This window comes from Lepisma saccharinum, chromosome 24, assembly GCF_977018435.1.
Source record: "Lepisma saccharinum chromosome 24, izLepSacc3.1, whole genome shotgun sequence".
In the NCBI taxonomy this organism is placed as follows: Eukaryota; Metazoa; Arthropoda; class Insecta; order Zygentoma; family Lepismatidae; genus Lepisma; species Lepisma saccharinum.
Window position 1 is genome coordinate 11,908,715 of NC_139252.1, and position 6,840 is coordinate 11,915,554.

General features: G+C 37.3%; 1 long non-coding RNA gene across 1 annotated transcript; it reads left to right on the forward strand.

Annotated features, from left to right (window-relative positions):
* Positions 1–207: 207 nt before the first annotated feature.
* LOC145978074 (uncharacterized) lies at positions 208–4,097 on the forward strand. Its single transcript, XR_014440654.1, has 2 exons — positions 208–1,107; positions 3,957–4,097. It is a non-coding gene; the product is annotated as an uncharacterized LOC145978074 (long non-coding RNA).
* The last annotated feature ends 2,743 nt before the right edge of the window (positions 4,098–6,840 follow it).

Sequence of the window (6,840 nt, forward strand, 5' to 3'; positions counted from 1 at the left end):
ATCACGTCATTGCTATTAATCGTTTCGTAATGCAAGGCAATATCAATTTCCGTCTGATCCCTAGGATCCAGATGTGTCGGTTAAGGGTTAGTTGATGGTAGACTCTCTATTGATATTTAGCGTAAGTGTCTAACAAGTATAATGCTTATAACCTAATTTCAAACATCTAGGCATTACGTGACTTGATCTTATATTACAATAGAATTCCCAAGTGTCCCCGCTTAGGAAAATGAGGATTGCCCTCTAAGACAGGAGCAGCGAACGGTAGAATGTCCTCTCAGCGCTCCTCGATTCACTAGAACTCCAGACTCATCAGACTTGTTTCCAGGAGTATTTATTGAAGTTACGACTTTGTCCCTATCCTCAACCCAGCTTAGAGAGCTCACTGCATTGTGGCTGTTATTGCTGAATGCTCATTCTGGAGAGAGGGATGGCCTTGTTGGCCTTGACGTAGTTTTGTGGTCACTAAACCTCTAACCTTATCGCCAGGTTTATTCCCAGAATATTCACAGCCTTGTTGACGCTAAGCCACTCAATGTCCTGTAGGTTACCTTGCCAGAAACCCAGACCTTGATAGCATAACGGGTGGAGGGAAGAGCCTTGGCTGAATCACATGTTGCAGAGGTAACTCCCTATTATGTATCTAACAGTAACTGCCCGTTACACTATAATCACAAACAATATAATCAATACGTACATGCATAATAAATGCATGATCAAATTTAACATTAATGCACCCATATTCAAATGTGGTGTAATAAAATGAATTTAATTTGTGAAGTGTTTTCTTTTCAGAATATTAAACGATACTTATTCTGCACTGTAATATATTATTTGCCTGAAACTATTCCAGGAATATGTGATTTGAAATGAAATGTGTGCTTCGTAAATTCTCATTGAAATCCATCTACATACTATTTTGAATATAAGTGACGTCGTATGCCAAATATTCTGCGATATAATAACCGAATTTCCTTTTTTTAGGTTCAACTACCATCAAGCCACGTGTACTTGAAACTACCATCAAGCCACGTGTACTCGAAACTACCATCAATCCATGTGTGCACAACGTTGATGATAATTAGGTGATAATAAAGTTGAAACTTCGTAAGTAACTTCATTGCTCAATAGCATAAATATTAATAACACTTTTAAGTATCTAAAACCCATGACTAACATCATTCAATGCAGGTAATGATACATAAAACTTCATTTTGAACATTGAAGTGAAGCGATTACAGTTTCAACACCAGATGTAATCCTGTTGTTGTTTTTTTGTTAAAAAAGGTAAAGTGCTCCCCTGTGCTTAGCACCACGCCATGAAGGCGTATAGGGGGTTTGGGGGTAATGCTCCACACTTTCTTGATCCGGTATTGTAATTTTGAAATTTGAAACTGCTATTTGGAAATGGGTTCTCCTCTGCGGCAGTGCTGTCTAAGGCGTTGTGATTTGGGCTCCTACTGCGAGATGGCATGGATTCCAGTCCGTCTGGGTTCAGTTTCTGAGTTCTCGGCCTGTGTATAGGACCGGTGGCAACCCATCATCGAGAGGAAATTGTCAAGCTACAAGTGAGATGCATAATCTGGTCTCGGAAATCTGCAAGAACGGTTGAGTGTTCGACAAGCTGACCCCACGTCACTCCATTAGAGGTTGAAAAACTTCACACCTCTAGGCAGGATTGTGGCTGTCGAGAGAAGGATTATTATTATTATTATTATTATTATTTAGAATTCGATGTACACTAAGGGTAATACTCAACTTTTGGGGAGCTTACAGAAAGTCTCGCTAGATTTATGATATACAAGGTGTGGCTATTAATTTCCAGGACTGCTCTAATAACACCAGAACAGATGATGTGAAAAACTTACCCTTTTAACATGTTTCGAAGTAATCCCCACCTGCCGTAATACACTTCTGTGCTCGGCTGTATAAGTTACGGAAACAACTTTTTAAGTCCTCTTTCGAAAGGCTCTTCAATGTCGACGTCACGTGCTTCTTGATGTCTTCAACATCCACAAACCGTGTTCCTTTCAGCACAGTTTTGAGTTTTGGGAACAAAAATAAGTCTGCGGGGGCCAAGTCAGGAGAGTATGGCGGATGATGCAGCTCTACGACTTCATGCTTGGCCAAAAACCGCTTTACTGGCAACGCAATGTGGGGGCGGGTGTTGTCGTGCAACAGACACCAACTCCCATTTTGTCGAAAACGGGGACGTACTCTGCGAATTCTTTGTCGGAGTCGGGCAAGAACTTCTGCGTAATACTGTCCTGTAACAGTCGTTGCAGGTGGAACAAATTCATGATGAATCAGTCCTTCACTATCGAAGAAAGCGATTAACATGACTTTGACCTTTGATTTTTGAAATCGAATTTTTTTCTGTTTAGAGGAGCTGGGAGACCGCCATTCTGCGCTCTGTCTCTGGGTTTCAGGGTCGTATTGGTAGCACCACGATTCGTCACCCGTTACTATCGAATCCAGGAAAGCAGGGTCAGCGTCAGCGTTGTCAATGTTTTCACCACACACGTGTCCATTCTGTGTTGCTTTTGTTCGTCTGATACAAATCGGGAACACACCTTGCGTTTCCCTAGGTCTTGCTTCAGAATTTGGCGAACCACCTCTTTGTCGATGTTCAGTTCACTGGCCAGTATTCGAATAGTCAGTCGCCGATCCGATGTTACAAGCTCGCGCACTTTCTCAATTGTTTCAGGCGTACGCACGGAAATCGGCCGTCCGGTGTGGGCGTCATCTTCAAAACTTTCGCGCCCGTCCCGAAAACGTCCATACCATTCAAATGTTCGGGAACGGGATAATGCTTGCTCACCATACACTTGCTTCAACATTGCACGTGTTTCTGTCGCACTTTTGCCCAGTTTGAAGCAGAATTTGATGTTCACCCATTGCTCCATTTCTGCACTTCCCCAACACCACTTTACCACTTAGACAACAACACTTCACCAGATACGTTTCGACGCGTCTTTCCCAGCCAAGCTCTTGTCTCCAACTGGCGCGCGCTTCCGGGTGCATGTGCAGATGTATATGGTACCGGATACCAGCAGCGCCCCTCTCGAGTGAGTGATCGGTTTCGTGCTGTGACCTTAGTCCTGGATATTAATAGCCACACCTTGTATAATTTTAAATTATTTCGTCTCTTTTACGACTACAAGATAATATTACGAATATTAAACTTCAGATCATTATCATAAAAAAGTGATATTGAAATCAACTCTATACATACTATTTTGAATAGCAAGATTTCAAGCCTCAATATTCTTATCAATTTAGGTCTAGAACCCAGAGTATATGGTATTCGAGATCATGAAATACAAAACGTAATGTATAAATATAGTGGGAGAAAAATATATATTTACTAACTCAATATGATGTTTTCAAATATATTTGAATGTATGCATGTTTTGTTTGGACTATATGTCCTTTCACGTATGTCTTGCAAATTGGACTATTTTATGTAACATGTCCTTGCGAAACATTTTGCATTTTATGCTCATGTTATTTTTTCTATAACTTTATGATATTTAATTATGAGTGTCTGTGTAAAAATGCTATAGTATTGAATTTCCTCTAACTGCACCATAAATACTGCTTGAAATAAGTAAATAAAATAAATAGGAACGTACGAAAGATTAAATTTAGTATTATTATATAAGAAAGAATGGATGATATTTAGCGAACAATGTTCTCTGCAATTAACGCAACATCATGCTTCCGCCATATTCCGGACAAACAGATTAGACCCTAAGTTGCGAACATGACTAGTAAACATTTTGCGTGTGATCTTTCCGGATGTGACCAGTATGTAAGTGTAAAATATAGGAAATGTGTCCCTGTATTCGAAAATGCTGAATGTCATACATTGAATATTATTTCACTTGTCATTCAATTATATTTTACGACAGAAAAAAAATATTTTCACTGAATTGTTTCTCTCTATGTTTCAGACAACCACTGGTAGATGGGATAATGAAGCACGCACTGAGTGAATTATATTGTCATATATTCTCTTACACACTTCACCGCAATGAATAATGTACCAGTATTTAAAAAAAAAACAATAAATACATGTTTTGTTTGAGCAGTTATTATTGTGGTATAATTTACATATTTTATGTTAAATATTCCAAAATAATTTTATAATAAGCTTGTTAATGGTAATGTGTTATTTAGTAATTATCCACATTAATTTTCTCATTGTTTTAAAAGCAAGCTCTACGTAACTGTAAAAATAGTTTACGTGTTGGTATTGTGCATTTTATTAGCGGCACTAATGAATAATTTATATATTGCAATACAAGTTTAAGTTCTTGAGCTTTTAATGTGACCAGCGTGCATAATAATCGGCTACTCTCACATGAGGAATAGCTGAATGGTTAACGAAAATTATCCCTCAAATATTACTGTCGACCAATCTTGTATGACATTCATGCGAATTTCGATTTTTAGAAATTCCTTTTTTCAAATGTAAATGCTGCGATTTACTGCAGTTCTGGTATGAACAAATCAGTAAGAAATTGCAATCAAGGAACAACCTTGCTAATTTAAAGAGTGTTCATGGTTTCACTATTTCTTCATCAGTAAATAATAGTAAAGAAAATCATTTTGAAAATCAATATAATATTATCTCATTTTACTCAAAATTGTGTACACTACAGATGAAGTGGCAGAGTCAAATCTTCCAAATTTATTAAGAAAATCAATCAGAGAATGTATATTTTGACAATAATAATTATTATCATAAAATCGTTTACCGTCACACAAATATATTATTTGTAACTGACATTTCCAAGTATGTGGGCTATATTGAAGCTGAGTACTTGGACGTATAGTAGGCCCGAATTAAATAACTTAGATGATACTAATTTAGCAGTATCTCCACACAACACTAAAATTCTCCATTAAAATAGGAATAAGATATTGATGTCATGCATGTTCGCCAGCAGTTAGTCTAACGACTGCATTTTCAATTTTTTTGACATTGTCTTCTTCAAAAGTCAAATTCATTGATTCATTTGGTGTTTGAAGTCCACTTTATGCAGAGTAAGGCTAATCAGTACTGGACCTACAGTTTAAAGTGGGATCAATAAAAGAATAATTCTTTTAGCTCTAAAGTTTTGATAAGGTTTGTCATTGAAGGCAAATGAAATTTACATATATTGCCATAATGACAAACAGTAGATTGTACCATAGTCCATATTTCTTTTCGAGAGAAACAGAAGGTCGTAACACCAATTCATAAAATTTAAAGAAGAAAGGAAATAATATGTTCGTATGAGTAGGTTTAACTCTGAAATATGCCAATAAGTTGCTAACACGAGACTCGCATCTTACTAGTAAGGATTACAAGTGAAAATAGGTCGATCAAGTAGTGTTATTTGACCTATTACCAGGACGAGAAAGTATGAACCCCCCTCAGGCAGATTTGGCTACACTTAAAACTAGCTCAACATGCCCACATGAGCTTTTTGCTCAAGTGTGGCACCCTGTCTAATCCAAGATTTTTGTAAAAATGCCCTCGGGAATTTCCCGTGAAAGTATGACCCCCCTCAGATTGATTTGCCTACACTTATAAAAGGCACTTCTGTGAGATTGTTGTCCATAAACCTGTCAAAAATATGCCCCTCTTGATATTGTTTTGGATACACTTAAAACTAAGCCAAAAAGTCACCCACACACACCCACACCCACACCCACACCCACCCACACACACACCCACACACACAGACATATATTTACTTCCGGCCCACTTCCGGTTTATTTCCGGCCATTTCTGGCCATTTCTGCCCACTTCCGGTCCACTACCGGTCCAATTCCGGTCTATTTCCGGCCATTTTTGGCCATTTCTGCCCACTTCCGGTCTATTTCCGGCCATTTCTGGCTACTTCCGGTCCACTTGTGGCCTATTTCTGGTTTATTTCAATTGCATCATGTTGTGCAACAAATTATTACCCAATATTATGCAATAAATTATTAGGGATGTGTTGTTTTCTGATTGGTTGGTTATGACATAATGTGATGATGTCTTATATTCTGATTGGGTTATTGTTTCAGATGTTTTCAATGCGGTCTGTGCTTAGGCTATATAAAGAGATTTTGCATTACATATCAGCCAGTATTGTGAGAGTTGTTGAAGAGTAAGGGTGTGTTGTTGCAGTGCTTCTCATATTTTTAAACACAAAAATATAGCAGATTTGTATAAATTGAATTACAAATCTATTTGATTTAATATACTGAATTTTTTATTATTCATATCAAACATATTTGTAATATATTGAACAAAGGGTTTATATTTGCCTTAGTGCTTCTGTACTTATTCTATTTTTGTGCATGTAGGCTATCAGCTTTATACAACCTGTCATAGGTTTATTAAGTATAGAGTTTTGATTTGAACCCCAAGAAATTTTATATAAATACCAAAGCCAAAAATATTAACACACATACACACACACACACACACTAAGTATACAAAGCACACTGCTGAACCCAACTGATATTTTTTATTAAGCATAGAATTTTGATTTGAATCCCAAGAAATATATATAATAAACCACTAATAAAAATGCCAAATCAAAAACATTGTAATCAATGCAATAAGAATATATCCAGCCCCAATTGGGCTAAGCATCAAAAGAATTGTGAACCAGAAAAATGCAGAACACCCACAAAAATATGCCCTAAATGCCATAGAAAATATAGCATGGAATACTTCACATATAAACATATAGATACTTGTTCTGCACAGTCATCAACATTGCCCCCACAACCATCTACATCTGGTCTGAAAAGGAAGTTTGAAACACCTGTTAATGTTACACCGGCAAAGCAGCC